At 44.3% G+C, this 16,267-nt stretch overlaps 1 long non-coding RNA gene across 2 annotated transcripts in view; it reads right to left on the minus strand.

Annotated features, from left to right (window-relative positions):
- The window catches only part of LOC134944979 (uncharacterized), a 296,170-nt gene that overhangs the window by 152,600 nt on the left and 127,303 nt on the right, over positions 1–16,267 (minus strand). The window lies entirely within an intron of this gene.

The raw sequence follows: 16,267 nt of genomic DNA on the forward strand, positions 1-16,267 counted from the left end.
TCAGCAATGAATTTCACAGGGTCAATATTAGAGGGCAAGCATGCCCGTAGCACTGTCCGCCAATCTTTGTTATTGGGTTCGGTGGCATTACCTAATTCTCTAATAAACCTCTGACATGTGGCTAGATCTTTCCTGGGATCGGGAAATTCAGACATAATTGTCCTCAATTCTGTCCGGGACCAGGGGCAATGCATAGCAATGTTCCTGACGGGAGTGATTCCCAGAGCGTCAGTCTTCCCATTGGGGACTGCGATCACCCTGACAGGATTCAGTTCAATTACATCATTCTGGGTTGCTTCTACAATGTGAGGTGCAATTGTCTCTGCATAATGTACTGTACCGTACTTACCTGTGGAACCGACCTCACCTGTCCCTCCGCTAGGGGCCTTTGCTACTGCTCTTACTGGTTGGGCCGTGCCCACTTGTGTGTCTTGTATGGTGGCTGCTAGAGAGAGTGCCGATATCGTGCTGGGCTCATCTTCTTGGTCGCAGTCCTGAGGGAAGTTTAAGATCGGATACAACTTGCATGGGTTAGCATTAACACATTTATTAAGTTCACTCTTATCATATATTAGTATGCCATTCTCTGTAGCCACTTTCTCTCCTGTAATGTACGATGGTGGTGGTGCAGTTGCTATCAGTTTCCTGCTAGGGTTGGAACCAGCTCTTTGAGCTAATCCCCTTTGCATATCACCCTCCTGTTGCCATAAATGCAAACAATCATAATGTCTAATCCTTTGTTTTCTGGATCTTATTAGACATATCCTTCTCCTTAAATTTTGCAACACCTCAGGACTAAAACTGCCTACCCTAGGGAACGGTTCCCTATCTTCCGCAGTCATACGTTCCCATTATTGCATAAGACCTCTGCGTGTGATCCATATTTCTCACACATTATGTACCTCGCTGACCCTTTGGGCAGCGGAATATCAACCTGAACCCTGGTTGATCGTCCCTTACTTGAGCAACTGGCACCCATTCTTTGCAGGTATTGCCTTCTCAGCTAATTCCTACAAAAAACAAATTACTCAGAGGTAAGGCGACGGTGAAAGTTCTCAGAGCGCTCTCACCCACTCACGCCCACGTTGGCCAATACACCTACACACTGTCCTCAGCGCTGGTCGTACCCAACCTAGGGCCCTACGTAACCTCTATTTACTGAGAGTGTGTGGGAGTGACTTACCCTTCCCAGTAAATATCAGTCGTTGGAGATTTCCTGAGTGACCAGCGAAACTCCCTTAAAATCAAAAACTGTTACACAAATCACGTTGCGTGTACAATTAGCGTCTATGATCCCGCGATTTTACGCAAATGGCGTAATGGGTATCAAGTTGAACTAACTATTGCACACACTAACGCGCTGTACAATCACACAGCGTATAAGTAACTGTTACTTATCCGCTGTATGACCAATGGAATCGTTTTTTCAGGCTGCGAAACCTCAGCCGGAGCTTTTCAGAAGAGGCCTATATGGGTACTATGCTAACCCCCGGGGCTGCGCTCTCACCGCTAACCTTTTTCAGGCCACGGTATTCAGAGCTTCGCTTGACTTAGTCAGCGGATTTCTGACTTCGCTGACCACTTGGTCTGCTGTTATACTAATTGCTCCTTTATACCTTAATCAATGTTAACATGAGAAAGCCACTCCCACGCCACCAAGTGTCCACTCACCTGATTTGGTCTCCTACAGGATCCCGAATTCTGGGTTCACAAAACCTTTATTTGCACACTCACGCTCGTTCACTCATATACACTTTGATTTTTCTGTACAGAAAATTAACTTTCATTCAGATAAAACAGCCTAGTCCCAGAGGTGACACAGTAAGAGAAGGTTCTTTTAAACTAAATATTGGAAACTGAACAAATTTGTGCTATTTTCGCGTGGCTACCGTATTGCCTAAACTGAAACAATGCTATTGTGTGATTTGTATTTAGTGGGCGTACCTGTACGCACGTTGCGTAAACACGCCACGTGTGTACGCCTTTACGTTGCGTACGCAGTCCCGAACGCTGTCCGAGACTCGTGTACACAGGCCATACGTCCGCAGTACTACAAATCCCACACTTCTATAAATGTAAGCAATATTTATCTATAATCACTTACTTAACACACACACAGTTTCCACTGTATCAACTTTTACAACTAGGCCAGGCTGTGTGTGCATTTTACACTTACTCCCTTAAATATTAACTCTATATGTTAACTAAATAGCAAAAAAATTTTCCAGTATTGGTCGAAATAAACCTAGTAATCAGTGATTATGGCAATGGTATGAGTAGATATGCAAAGTACAAAATACAGGTGTGTGCGTGTGATGTGTGCGCAATTGGCGCCAAAACAGAACTTTACAAATTTTAAAAAGAAAAATAGCTTTTGCGTTCTTACCTTACGGATCCCTCCAGCATCCCTTCAAACCGTGCAGAGCAGATGCTTATCTAATCAGCACTTATATCCCCTGACCAAGAGAAGGTTTACAGGGAATACTCCGCCCTTTGCTGATAGATAAAGTCTGCGAAAACTCTGCTAGGCTGCGGGTATGAGAAGGAACCGGACGAGCCCTCAATTGATAATGTCGGTATTATCTTAGACCGCAAAGCTATACCCCTTTGTACACTATTACCGTTGAGCCGCTATGGCCGCTAGACTACGTGCACGTGCTACGAACTTTGTACGCTATTTGCATACAGAGTCCTGCACGTGGTACGCACTTGGCGTACGCACGCTGCGCTGAGTGTACGGAGTACACACAGCGAGCGCACACACAATTGATAACCTTTAAACCTTGTTAATGATACAATGTAATGATATGCTTATACTTTAAACCTTTGGCAGCAAAGCACTGTAACGATGTTATACTTTTAACCTTAAGTAGCGCTGGCGATACAAAGTATCCGCAGTGCGCACACCTTAACAATGCTTATACACCTTGAACAGGTTAAACTACTTTAAAGCCCAGGCAGGAAAGTAAAAACACAACACCGTTTGTAGTTGAAACCACAGGGTTCTAAGGCCTCCGTGGATTGATTTCCAAAAAGGTAAAACATTACAAGTTATACACTACAGACTAACAAGTAAATCTAAACAGAATAATGGCTACAGAGAATGTACGTACGTGAGAGTATTTGCAAGCGCAACCCGAATCCGGTCCTCCGCTGGTCATACAGATAGCGTTTAGAGTCTTCTGACCGGCCAGGCAACAATGGTCCTTTTATACACAACATGCATACACATTACAATGGTCACTGTAATCTCATTGTTCATTGGACACAGAGATATGTCTCCACATTGCAGCAACGGTCATATGTGGATTTGAAAAGGTGTGCGATGTCCCTTCCAACTGCTCTTGTGGGTGGTATCCTCCGGATTCCCGCCACATATGTAATTTACAGTAAATACAGTTAATGTTCATAATCTACTTTTGTACATAACTATACGCAGGAGCAAGCGATCTTTCTCTAACTAACACCGGAATGTTACCCTCAAAATACCCTACAGCTGGATACTAGACATCACCTTCCAACCTTTATCTGATGCTTCCTATCATGCAAAGAGGAATATCTCTGTCCAGGAACTGTTTAAACTATCAATACTTGCTGACATGGTCTAGGGGAACTATATCTACAATATACGCTATTTGGGTTAAATATGCTATGTTCTAATAACACGCTACACGCTCACAAACTCCGCCGTAAATACCCATATCATGCGCATGATCGCCGGACCGATCATACGCAAATTGCGGATATGTGCACGCACGGCGGACTGAGTACACGAGCAGCAGGCATGTGCATGGGGTTAGTACAAGGCATATGTATTATGATATTTTTCTACTTTGACTATACAGAGTGCACCTGAGTATCATTTTGTATGTCAAAGGAGTGCCGAACACACATACACTAGCATACTTATAAACACACACAGCATACATACATACACACGGTGTACATGCACACACACAGTATAGATGCACACACAGTGTTCATGCACACAACACACATACATACATACATACATACATACAGTATACATGTACACAGCATACTTACATACACACAGTGTACATGCACACAACACACATACATCCATCCAGTATACATGCACACAGCACACATACATACACACAGTATACATGCACACAGCATACTTACATACACACAGTATACATGCACACAGCATACTTACATACACACAGTGTACATGCATACAGCACACGTACGTTTATTAACAAAATGTTCCCCAATGCAGAGTTTGGTAGCGGAAGAGTTAATTACAGGGGCAGAGTAATGTAGCGGAAGGGTTTCGGCATTCTCACCACCTGCTGCGGCTCTTCAGCCACCTGCGAACCGGCTCCAGGATCTTCGGCGCCACCCGGAATGCAGAGCACCGCAACAGGGATGTACCCTTTAACCAGAAGACTGTGGTCCAGAGTCCTCCTTCCAGCCGGTGCTCTCTTCTGCTCTCTGGGTCCTCCAGTCTATGCTGAAAGCTCCGGTCCGCGCTGTCTTCCTCCAGCAGTCTGGGTCCTCGCCGATGTCCTTCACCCTCTACAGCGGTTGTCCTCTACGGCGCCTGTAGACTTGTCCACGACCGATCTCCTCTTCCTCCTCTGGGTGCCATCTGGCAGGGTTTGCACCAAAAACTGCTTGTCCATGTTGCGACTCCCTACTCCGCGAAGCCGCTGTCTTGCCTCTCCAGGTGGTCCTTGAGGTTTACAGCGGGCAGTCACCGTCATGGGCAGCTCCTTCTTCTCCTGGTAAGGCTCCCGTTAATGGCTAAGCTGGTGGTCTGGCTTCTCCTGGTATCCAAACTCATGTCGCGATCCGGTCTTCAAGGTGAGTAACCTCTTCTCCTCACAGGCAGCCCTCTTCTCTCCTGCGCTGCGGTGCTCCTTAAAAACCATCAGGGCTCTCCAAGACCACCCCCGTCCTCAGTGGTCACTGGCTCCTCGGGCCCCGGCAACAGACTGCCCCAGGTTTCTTCTGCCCTGCAACCTGGGGACCCAATCAGAGAGGTGCCATTTTCCCGGGATAAAGCTGTTGCTGGCTAGAATGGGGAACAGATTTCACTAGTAGCACCAATCTACCCATCTAAGGCTGACGGGGTCAGCAAAAGTTCAGCCTGCACTCTATTATGGGCTTTGTAGTCCCTCTGTATAATGAGGGGCTAATAAAACTAAGGTGAACCCCTGTGATTTTACAGAAGTGTAAGGGGTCAATGTACACCCAGGGGAACCCGCATACATAGAATTTGTAGTGACGAGGAAGATGAAAAACAACAGTTACTGATCATGCGTGCTAAATTTTTGCAGAGAGGATATTCGAGTCAGCTACTCATAAAAGCCATGGAACGGGCACTTACTATGCCTAAAATTCCAGAAGTGAAGGAAGATGATGACCATCAGATAAATGCATGTGTCTGGGTCAATAATTACAATACTGGTAGCAAACAGATGAGATGTGCACTTGAAATTTTTCGGGTTTTGTGTTTTGGTTTTGGGTTCGGTTCCGCGGCCGTGTTTTGGGTTCGACCGCGTTTTGGCAAAACCTCACCAAATTTTTTTTGTCGGATTCGGGTGTGTTTTGGATTCGGGTGTTTTTTTCAAAAAACACTAAAAAACAGCTTAAATCATAGAATTTTGGGGTCATTTTGACCCCAAAGTATTATTAACCTCAAAAACCATAATTTCCACTCATTTTCAGTCTATTCTGAATACCTCACACCTCACAATATTATTTTTAGTCCTAAAATTTGCACCGAGGTCGCTGGATGACTAAGCTAAGCGACCCTAGTTGCCGACACAAACACCTGGCCCATCTTGGAGTGGCACTGCAGTGTCACGCAGGATGGCCCTTCCAAAAAACACTCCCCAAACAGCACATGACGCAAAGAAAAAAAGAGGCGCAATGAGGTAGCTGTGTGAGTAAGATAAGCGACCCTAGTGGCCGACACAAACACCTGGCCCATCTAGGAGTGGCACTGCAGTGTCACGCAGGATGGCCCTTCCAAAAAACACTCCCCAAACAGCACATGACGCAAAGAAAAAAAGAGGCGCAATGAGGTAGCTGTGTGAGTAAGATAAGCGACCCTAGTGGCCGACACAAACACCTGGCCCATCTAGGAGTGGCACTGCAGTGTCACGCAGGATGGCCCTTCCAAAAAACACTCCCCAAACAGCACATGACGCAAAGAAGAAAAAAAGAAAAAAGAGGTGCAAGATGGAATTGTCCTTGGGCCCTCCCACCCACCCTTATGTTGTATAAACAGGACATGCACACTTTAACCAACCCATCATTTCAGTGACAGGGTCTGCCACACGACTGTGACTGAAATGACGGGTTGGTTTGCACCCCCACCAAAAAAGAAGCAATTAATCTCTCCTTGCACAAACTGGCTCTACAGAGGCAAGATGTCCACCTCATCATCATCCTCCGATATATCACCGTGTACATCCCCCTCCTCGCAGATTATCAATTCGTCCCCACTGGAATCCACCATCTCAGCTCCCTATGTACTTTGTGGAGGCAATTGCTGCTGGTCAATGTCTCCACGGAGGAATTGATTATAATTCATTTTAATGAACATCATCTTCTCCACATTTTCTGGAAGTAACCTCGTACGCCGATTGCTGCCAAGGTGAGCGGCTGCACTAAACACTCTTTCGGAGTACACACTTGTGGGAGGGCAACTTAGGTAGAATAAAGCCAGTTTGTGCAAGGGCCTCCAAATTGCCTCTTTTTCCTGCCAGTATAAGTATGGACTGTGTGACGTGCCTACTTGGATGCGGTCACTCATATAATCCTCCACCATTCTTTCAATGGGGAGAGAATCATATGCAGTGACAGTAGACGACATGTCCGTAATCGTTGTCAGGTCCTTCAGTCCGGACCAGATGTCAGCATCAGCAGTCGCTCCAGACTGCCCTGCATCACCGCCAGCGGGTGGGCTCGGAATTCTGAGCCTTTTCCTCGCACCCCCAGTTGCGGGAGAATGTGAAGGAGGAGATGTTGACGGGTCGCGTTCCGCTTGACTTGACAATTTTCTCACCAGCAGGTCTTTGAACCCCAGCAGACTTGTGTGTGCCGGAAAGAGAGATCCAAGGTAGGTTTTAACTCTAGGATCGAGCACGGTGGCCAAAATGTAGTGCTATGATTTCAACAGATTGACCACCCGTGAATCCTTGTTAAGCGAATGAAGGGCTCCATCCACAAGTCCCACATGCCTAGCGGAATCGCTCCGTGTTAGCTCCTCCTTCAATGTCTCCAGCTTCTTCTGCAAAAGCCTGATGAGGGGAATGACCTGACTCAGGCTGGCAGTGTCTGAACTGACTTCACGTGTGGCAAGTTCAAAGGGTTGCAGAACCTTGCACAACGTTGAAATCATTCTCCACTGCGCTTGAGACAGGTGCATTCCACCTCCTATATCGTGCTGAATTGTATAGGCTTGAATGGCCTTTTGCTGCTCCTCCAACCTCTGAAGCATATATAGGGTTGAATTCCACCTCGTTACCACTTCTTGCTTCAGATGATGGCAGGGCAGGTTCAGGCGTTTTTGGTGTTGCTCCAGTCTTCTGTACGTGGTGCCTGTACGCCGAAAGTGTCCCGCAATTCTTCTGGCCACCGACAGCATCTCTTGCACGCCCCTGTCGTTTTTTAAAAAATTCTGCACCACCAAATTCAAGGTATGTGCAAAACATGGGACGTACTGGAATTTGCCCAGATTTAATGCACACACAATATTGCTGGCGTTGTCCGATGCCACAAATCCACAGGAGAATCCAATTGGGGTAAGCCATTCCGCGATGATCTTCCTCAGTTGCCGTAAGAGGTTTTCAGCTGTGTGCGTATTCTGGAAACCGGTGATACAAAGCGTAGCCTGCCTAGGAAAGAGTTGGCGTTTGCGAGATGCTGCTACTGGTGCCGCCGCTGCTGTTCTTGCGGCGGGAGTCCATACATCTACCCAGTGGGCTGTCACAGTCATATAGTCCTGACCCTGCCCTGCTCCACTTGTCCACATGTCCGTGGTTATGTGGACATTGGGTACAACTGCATTTTTTAGGACACTGGTGAGTCTTTTTCTGAGGTCTGTGTACATTTTCGGTATCGCCTGCCTAGAGAAATGGAACCAAGATGGTATTTGGTACTGGGGACACAGTAGCTCCAACAAGTCTCTAGTTGCCTCTGCAGTAATGATGGATACCGGAACCACGTTTCTCACCGCCCAGGATGCCAAGGCCTCAGTTATCCGCTTTGCAGCAGGATGACTGCTGTGATATTTCATCTTCCTCGCAAAGGACTGTTGGACAGTCAATTGCTTGGTGGAAGTAGTAAAAGTGGTCTTACGATTTCCCCTCTGGGATGACCATCGACTCCCAGCAGCAACAACAGCAGCGCCAGCAGCAGTAGGCGTTACACGCAAGGATGCATCGGAGGAATCCCAGGCAGGAGAGGAATCGTCAGAATTGCCAGTGACATGGCCTGCAGGACTATTGGCATTCCTGGGGAAGGAGGAAATTGACACTGAGGGAGTTGGTGGGGTGGTTTGCGTGAGCTTGGTTACAAGAGGAAGGGATTTACTGGTCAGTGGACTGCTTCCGCTGTCGCCCAAAGTTTTTGAACTTGTCACTGACTTATTATGAATGCGCTGCAGGTGACGTATAAGGGAGGATGTTCCGAAGTGGTTAACGTCCTTACCCCTACTTATTACAGCTTGACAAAGGCAACACACGGCTTGACAAATGTTGTCCGCATTTCTGTTGAAATACTTCCACAACGAAGAGCTGATTTTTTTGGTATTTTCACCAGGCATGTCAAAGGCCATATTCCTCCCACGGACAACAGGTGTCTCCCCGGGTGCCTGACTTAAACAAACCACCTCACCATCAGAATCCTCCTTGTCAATTTCCTCCCCAGCGCCAGCAACACCCATATCCTCCTCATCCTGGTGTACTTCAACACTGACATCTTCAATCTGACTATCAGGAACTGGACTGCGGGTGCTCCTTCCAGCACTTGCAGGGGGCGTGCAAATGGTGGAAGGCGCATGCTCTTCACGTCCAGTGTTGGGAAGGTCAGGCATCGCAACCGACACAATTGGACTCTCCTTGTGGATTTGGGATTTCGAAGAACGCACAGTTCTTTGCGGTGCTTTTGCCAGCTTGAGTCTTTTCATTTTTCTAGCGAGAGGCTGAGTGCTTCCATCCTCATGTGAAGCTGAACCACTAGCCATGAACATAGGCCAGGGCCTCAGCCGTTCCTTGCCACTCCGTGTGGTAAATGGCATATTGGCAAGTTTACGCTTCTCCTCCGACAATTTTATTTTAGATTTTGGAGTCCTTTTTTTACTGATATTTGGTGTTTTGGATTTTACATGCTCTGTACTATGACATTGGGCATCGGCCTTGGCAGACGACGTTGCTGGCATTTCATCGTCTCGGCCATGACTAGTGGCAGCAGCTTCAGCACGAGGTGGAAGTGGATCTTGATTTCCCTAATTTTGGAACCTCAACATTTTTGTTCTCCATATTTTAATAGGCACAACTAAAAGGCACCTCAGGTAAACAATGGAGATGGATGGATACTAGTATACTTATGGATGGACGAGCGACTGCCGACACAGAGGTAGCTACAGCCGTGGACTACCGTACTGTTTCTGCTGCTAATATAGACTGGATGATAATGAGATGAAATTAATATATATATATATATATAATATCACTAGTACTGCAGCCGGACAGGTATATATATTTATTATGTAATGACTGATGACGGACCTGCTGGACACTGTCAGCTCAGCAGCACCGCAGACTGCTACAGTAAGCTACTATAGTAGTATGTATCAAGAAGAAAGAAAAAAAAACCCACGGGTAGGTGGTATACAATTATGGATGGACGAGCGACTGCCGACACAGAGGTAGCTACAGCCGTGGACTACCGTACTGTGTCTGCTGCTAATATAGACTGGATGATAATGAGATGAAATTAATATATATATATATAATATCACTAGTACTGCAGCCGAACAGGTATATATATTTATTATGTAATGACTGATGACGGACCTGCTGGACACTGTCAGCTCAGCAGCACCGCAGACTGCTACAGTAAGCTACTATAGTAGTATGTATCAAGAAGAAAGAAAAAAAAAAAACCACGGGTAGGTGGTATACAATTATGGATGGACGAGCGACTGCCGACACAGAGGTAGCTACAGCCATGGACTACCGTACTGTGTCTGCTGCTAATATAGACTGGATGATAATGAGATGAAATTAATATATATATATATATATATATATATAATATCACTAGTACTGCAGCCGGACAGGTATATATATATTTATTATGTAATGACTGATGACGGACCTGCTGGACACTGTCAGCTCAGCAGCACCACAGACTGCTACAGTAAGCTACTATAGTAGTATGTATCAAGAAGAAAAAAAAAAAAAAAACACGGGTAGGTGGTATACAATTATGGATGGACGAGCGACTGCCGACACAGAGGTAGCTACAGCCGTGGACTACCGTACTGTGTCTGCTGCTAATATAGACTGGATGATAATGAGATGAAATTAATATATATATATATATATATATATATATATATATATAATATCACTAGTACTGCAGCCGGACAGGTATATATATTTATTATGTAATGACTGATGACGGACCTGCTGGACACTGTCAGCTCAGCAGCACCGCAGACTGCTACAGTAAGCTACTATAGTAGTATGTATCAAGAAGAAAGAAAAAAAAAAAAACACGGGTAGGTGGTATACAATTATGGATGGACGAGCGACTGCCGACACAGAGGTAGCTACAGCCGTGGACTACCGTACTGTGTCTGCTGCTAATATAGACTGGATGATAATGAGATGAAATTAATATATATATATATAATATCACTAGTACTGCAGCCGGACAGGTATATATATTTATTATGTAATGACTGATGACGGACCTGCTGGACACTGTCAGCTCAGCAGCACCGCAGACTGCTACAGTAAGCTACTATAGTAGTATGTATTAAGAAGAAAGAAAAAAAAAAAAACACGGGTAGGTGGTATACAATTATGGATGGACGAGCGACTGCCGACACAGAGGTAGCTACAGCCGTGGACTACCGTACTGTGTCTGCTGCTAATATAGACTGGATGATAATGAGATGAAATTAATATATATATATATATATATAATATCACTAGTACTGCAGCCGGACAGGTATATATATTTATTATGTAATTACTGATGACGGACCTGCTGGACACTGTCAGCTCAGCAGCACCGCAGACTGCTACAGTAAGCTACTATAGTAGTATGTATCAAGAAGAAAGGAAGAAAAAAAAACACGGGTAGGTGGTATACAATTATATATATATTATATACAATTATATATATATATATATATATATATATTAAACTGGTGGTGATTAATTAAACTGGTGGTCAGGTCACTGGTCACACTATCAGCAACTTGCAAGTAGTACTCCTAAGCAGACAATCACAATATATACTGGTGGTCAGTGTGGTCACAATGGCAGTGTGGCACTCTGGCAGCAAAAGTGTGCACTGTACGTTAAAATATGTACTCCTGCTCTCAGACTCTAACTGCTCTCCACAAGTCAGATATACAGTCACACTATCACTTCAGCAAGTAGTAGTACTCCTCCTAATGCTCCCCAAAATTACTAAAGTAAATACTGTGTCTCTCTCTACTGTAGTCTCACTCTCTTCTCTATAAACGGAGAGGACGCCAGCCACGTCCTCTCCCTATCAATCTCAATGCACGTGTGAAAATGGCGGCGACGCGCGGCTCCTTATATAGAATCCGAGTCTCGCGATAGAATCCGAGCCTCGCGAGAATCCGACAGCGGGATGATGACGTTCGGGCGCGCTCGGGTTAACCGAGCAAGGCGGGAAGATCCGAGTCGCACGGCCCCGTGTAAAAAAAACTGAAGTTCGGGCGGGTTCGGATTCCGAGGAACCGAACCCGCTCATCTCTAGTGCTGAGGCCAAATGATATTGGCCTATAGTACAAAATGATCAGAAATTGACATCACTACAAAATAAGAGATTAATGCTCTGTTACCAGAGAGGGAGAAACATAAGATATTCAATAGTAGTGATGGACATTACTAGATTAAAGAATACACAGTCACACATTTTGTCAAGAAAACCTGGTGTATATAGATGTTTAGGATGTACAACGTGTTTATACTTTGAGGTAGGAAATCATTTTATGCATCCATTTACGGGTAAAAAAATACTGATTAAGCATGTTCTAACATGCAGTAGTAAGTATATAGATTACTTTATACGGTGTCCTTGTGATAAACTGTATGTTGGTAAATCAATTAGAACTTTCAAAGAAAGGATGGCACAACATAGGAGCGCAATCCAACAGAGTCTCATGGGTAAGAACATAGATCAACCAGTTGCTAAGCACTTTAAATCAGCAGGGCATACATTAGCACAACTTAAATATAAAATTATAGATCATGTTCCTGAAAATAGCCGTGGAGGGGATCGTGACAGAATCCTCCTCCAGAAAGAAACACAGTGGATTTATGCACTGAATACTTTACAGCCAAATGGGCTGAATGAATATTTATGTTTTAACTGTTTTCTATGAATCTTGTTATATCATGTGATACAATATTGTCATTATATACAAGCTGTTCTGTTATACATATTTGCTACAGTTTTGCTTTAGATGTATTTGAATATTGTATGAATCCGATTCCTCAAACTGTTTCCATGGTGATGGGTATACACAAATTTGTCTGATCAGTGCTGACGTAGGTATGGTGGACGAGGGTCTGCGGTAGATGATGTCAGCCCTAATCAGAATTGGCGCGTTGGTGCACCGGTACACTGTGGGTGAAATGACTACTTAAGGTAGGAATGTTGTTGTACTACTTTATTCCTGACGACGGTTTTGACTAAAAAAAACGAAACGTAGATATGGATTAGTACGTTTGGTTTTATAAGTACCCGTGGAGTGCCGCCGCTAGATAGTGGAACTTTGCATATGTTATTTGGAAGGCACCGGGTTGTTTAAACGTGGGGAGGCGAGGAGTGCCAGAAGAAACGAATATGCTATATATATATATATATATATATATATATCTCAAGCAAATTGAATCAGAGGGCACTCTCAATCACTTTAACTGGTTACCAACTAAAAATTGACCAAATGATTATGGCTTTACACAATTTATTAAAAGCAAAGTATTGCCCAATCTAGACAGAGGTAACCCTTTTTCACAATTACAGATCACAATATATGTCAAATGTACAATAGTGTAGGGTTTCTTTTCTCTCTGTCTTCAACCCTGAGGCGTTTCGTCCTTCGTGGACTTCTTCAGAGGGATGGTCAACACAGTAAATGGTCAGTCCATGAAGCAACCATATATGAATTCAATGCACTTGGGAGAGCACATAGGAACTACTGCTGTATCTGTGGCCTATTTCTCTCACACATCATTATTTTGAGGCTCACTCAAAGTGGGATATTTACCCATTGACCATTTGGACCAGCATGTTTTTTGGAAAGAGGTCCTTTGCTAATTTAGTCTAAAGTGTTCAACATTTTTGAGCATTAGAGTGTTTCAACCCATTGAATTCATATATGGTTGCTTCATGGACTGACCATTTGCTGTGTTGACCATCCCTCTGAAGAAGTCCACGAAGGACGAAACGCGTCAGAGTTGAAGACAGAGAGAAAAGAAACCCTACACTATTGTACATTTGACATATATTGTGGTCTGTAATTGTGAAAAAGGGTTACCTCTGTCTACATTGGGCAATACTTTGCTTTTAATAAATTGTGTAAAGCCATAATCATTTGGTCAATTTTTAGTTGGTAACCAGTTAAAGTGACTGAGAGCGCCCTCTGATTCAATTTTCTGGAGGTGTTGTTTTGTATGGTCCTCACTAACAGGAGGATCGAATTAGGGGGCTGCCGCACCAGCGCAGTAATTAGGTATAATTGTGTTTTGATATATATATATTTATATATATAAAATAAAAACTCTACATGCATATGTAGGGTATTACACCTGCATGAAAATCAGTATGCGCTAGTTACCATTTTTTGTGGAGAATAAAAACGTGACACCCATGCATTACAGATTTGCTCAATACATTAAAGCTAACTTTGAATTCAAGGGATGCAGTTAAATCGCCGGCAGCTGGGATCCCGTCGGATGGGAGAAGGACTCTGGAATCCAACTGCTGGCAATGCCACCAACCGGAAACCCGGCTCACAGGGCCTGTTCTGAGTCGTGGGTATCCACCGCACCCATAGAGTGGGAATAGAACCTGTGGTGAGAGCAGCGAGCCACCAAGCCCGCAGTATGGCGAGTACATCGAGCACACAAGGGGACTCTCTGCACTTGCCCCGCTACCAGCATACTGATGGCCGGAATTCCGCTGTCTGTATAGTGACGGTCAGCATCCTGACCATCGGTAATACATACTGATCCCGAATTCAACACAGTATAACAGTGTTCAGGATACTTACAAAGTCTGTTGTCAATGTATTTATTAAGGAGAAACATGAGAAAGGTAGTTGTACTGTAGGTGCACATATCATAGTTTGTTGATTGTGATATGATGATTTGTGACTCTCACACATAAAAAAAGAAAGAAAAGAGGTGGTAATAAAATTTTTTTGATATTTAAAAATATACAATATTATTAGTAATAGTGGCTCACACTCAAATAGGTTTCTCAATGTGTGTCAGAGTAATTTCTGCAGTTAGCACCACAAAGGGGTGGTCTTCAGTATGCCGGCTGATGGGATCCCTGCGCTCAGTATACCGGTGCTGGAATCATGACACCCGGCATACCGACAGATATTCTCCCTCTTTGGGGTCCACGATCCCCCTGGAGGGAGAATAAATAGCGTGGCACGCGTAGCACGCCACTGTGCCCGCAGCGTGGTGAGCGCAGTGAGCCCGCAAGGGGCTCATTTGTGCTCGCCCAGCTGTTGGTATGCCGGCGCCGGGCTCCCGGCGTTGGTATGCTGTGCACCGGGATCCCAGCCGCCGGCATACCAAACTACACCCCCACAAAGAACTTACTGGGGGTAATTCCAAGTTGATCGCAGTAGGAAATTTTTTAGCAGTTGGGCAAAACCATGTGCACTGCAGGTGGGTCAGATATAACATTTGCAGAGAGAGTTAGATTTGGGTGGGTTATATTGTTTCTGTGCAGGGTAAACACTGGCTGCTTTATTTTTACACTGCAAATTAGATTGCAGATTGAACACACCCCACCCAAATCTATCTCTCTCTGCACATGTTATATCTGCCTCCCCTGCAGTGCACATGGTTTTGCCCAATTGCTAACAGAATTCCTGCTGCGATCAACTTGGAATTACCTCCTTACTGTACTTAAGATATAAAAAAAGTAAAACAATGACAGCCATTGAACAATTCATACAGTGGTTTTGTCAGAACAACAATCACAGTCAATTATGTACAAAAATAAGTGGAATATGTAATAATAAGTTAATATTACATACTAGTAGTAACTACGTCAATACAAACCAGGAATAAGTAAGAATATTGTAAACAATAACAAGCAACATGATCCAACATTGGCATAAGGCTAGGGTGACAATATGACATAGCAAAAGTAAAAGGAAAAAAATTGAGGGGTAACTAGACAGTGTACTAAGACAGAAGGATGGACCTCCATCCAATAGAGACAAATTGTACCATGTTGTTAGCTGAAAACTGTATTTAAGAGCTACAGTATGTTAATCTCTGATGATAATGTGTGTAAGGTAGCCAAACTATAAAAAAAAAAATCAGTTAACCACTCTTTATTTATGGGTGTGGCCGTCCAGTCCATGGTGCATAGGTAAGAGATTCTGGACAGCAACAGTGCTGGGGCTGGTGTAGTAGTCCACTGGGACAGAACCATTTTCTTAGCAGCAGCATTTTTTGTCAATAACATCCTCTTCCATTAAGATAAACAATGTATGGCAGTGTTAGTACATTTGCCCTAAAATGCCCAGACTGGGATCACCTGAAAGTCTATGTGTAAGTATTTTTAATATAAAGACAACTTGATCACAAAATGGTTAAATATAATGTAATACTAATTGTACGAGTAAGGAAGGGAATGATCAGTCATTTAGGCCATTTGAGGAATTCCAGTGGAACAATCCAACATTGCATAATGGGGCTGATTCAGGTGAGATTGTACACAGAAAAGCTCCTTGGAAGCAGCAGTGAGTCTGTCATATGGTAAG

This window comes from Pseudophryne corroboree, chromosome 7 (genome assembly GCF_028390025.1).
Source record: "Pseudophryne corroboree isolate aPseCor3 chromosome 7, aPseCor3.hap2, whole genome shotgun sequence".
Classification (NCBI taxonomy): domain Eukaryota; kingdom Metazoa; phylum Chordata; class Amphibia; order Anura; family Myobatrachidae; genus Pseudophryne; species Pseudophryne corroboree.